The sequence below is a fragment of the Thalia democratica genome, unplaced genomic scaffold (assembly GCF_965202585.1).
Source record: "Thalia democratica unplaced genomic scaffold, ktThaDemo2.hap1.1 HAP1_SCAFFOLD_980, whole genome shotgun sequence".
Classification (NCBI taxonomy): Eukaryota; Metazoa; Chordata; class Thaliacea; order Salpida; family Salpidae; genus Thalia; species Thalia democratica.
The window spans coordinates 9,620-11,244 of NW_028139915.1; positions in this window are offsets into that span (position 1 = coordinate 9,620).

Below are 1,625 nucleotides of genomic sequence, written 5' to 3' on the forward strand. Positions count from 1 at the left end.
GACATGGTGGGACTAAAACAGTTATTTCAAGTTTTGTCATACTTTTTACATAATCAGATAAGCTACATCTTACATTTCTTTTTTCTTACATGTTAAATTCAAAGTAACTTTAGAGATATAAGCGATCAAACTCAGAGCATTCTACTGTTTTCTAATGGCAAACTAAATGAGTAAACTATATTTTGAATAAATATGCTTTCAACATTGAGAAGATAGATTTTCAGTATATTTTTTAAATTTCAAGAAAATTTTCCTTAAAACTTTTCAATTCTGTACAGTTGTATCGGAATTATTTTACAAAAATTTTTATACCTCAAAAAATAGTTATTTTTTTTTTTGTTTTCTGTAATACCTATCTTACAGTTTATACTCTAAGTTTTCAAATAATAGGGGTGCACGGCTATTCAAATTCGGACAACTCTAATTCCGATAATTCAAATTCTCTAAAAGAATTTAAAAGGGACACTACTACAAAAGTAATGTATATTTGTGAAATGTAAAAAATAAATATGTAGGTCCTATTAATATCTGCAAGCCATTTTTTCTTTTTGCAAAAAAAATAAATATTTTTTAAGATGTGGCTGAAATAAAGCAAAATAAATAGTTATTTTTAGTAATTTTTAAATTTTAAAGATTTAAAAAAAAATGAAAAAGTGGCTTGTAGATATTAATAAGATCTACATATAAGAGTATTTCTTTAGATTAATCACCCAGTTGAAGTGTGTTGATTAGTTAACACACAGAAACATATGTTGGTACAATAAAGGAAGAATACTGTATAAGTTGTTTTTATTTATTTATATTCCAATGAACTTGTTTCACTAGGATCTTTTGTTAGCAAACGATTAAATATACATTTCGAACACTCAAGATCTAAATATGTCTTTTTTTTATTTTTTCAAATTTATATTAATTATTTAAACATAGTTTTTCATATATTTTTTAAGAATATGAATTGTCGGAAATTGAGTTGTCCGAATTTGAATTGTCATGTAACCAATAATAGCCACTTTTATTAAATTTTTCAAATGTAAGATCTTTCCTATGCCCTTAACCGTAACATTTTAAATATATTAACCTGTTAAGAGCAAAGTAATGGAAAATAGTAGGTACTGAGGTAGACAAGACACATCTAAAAGAATTAAATCTAGTATTTTAAAATACTTTTTACAACTAGTTATATTATAATCCGTTAATTTTTACAAAAAACTAGCTTTTGAAAAAAACATAAATACAAATTTTCTAACTTTTCCTATGTAAATCGTTTCTCAACCATTGATCTAGATGACAAAATTTTAAAAGAAAAACCAGTTAAGACTGTAAAATATTAAATGCTTTTATTATATCAAGCTGCAAACTATAAATTTTAATGTTATGGTTTTCATAATACAAATAGTATGATGTGTAGAAAGGCTGACCTTAGATTAATGTATTTATAGTTATTCATACCATAATTATAAATTTTTTAAGTAAAAATTATAAAATTATATGTAAAAAGTGTAATTGTTAACAGTAATTCAAATATTTTTATGTTTTTACTCATACTATGAATAAGTTTTTACAAAATCTTTGAAAACAAACTAGAAAATCGTAGGTTTGAAGTTAAATTATTCATTATAATAAAT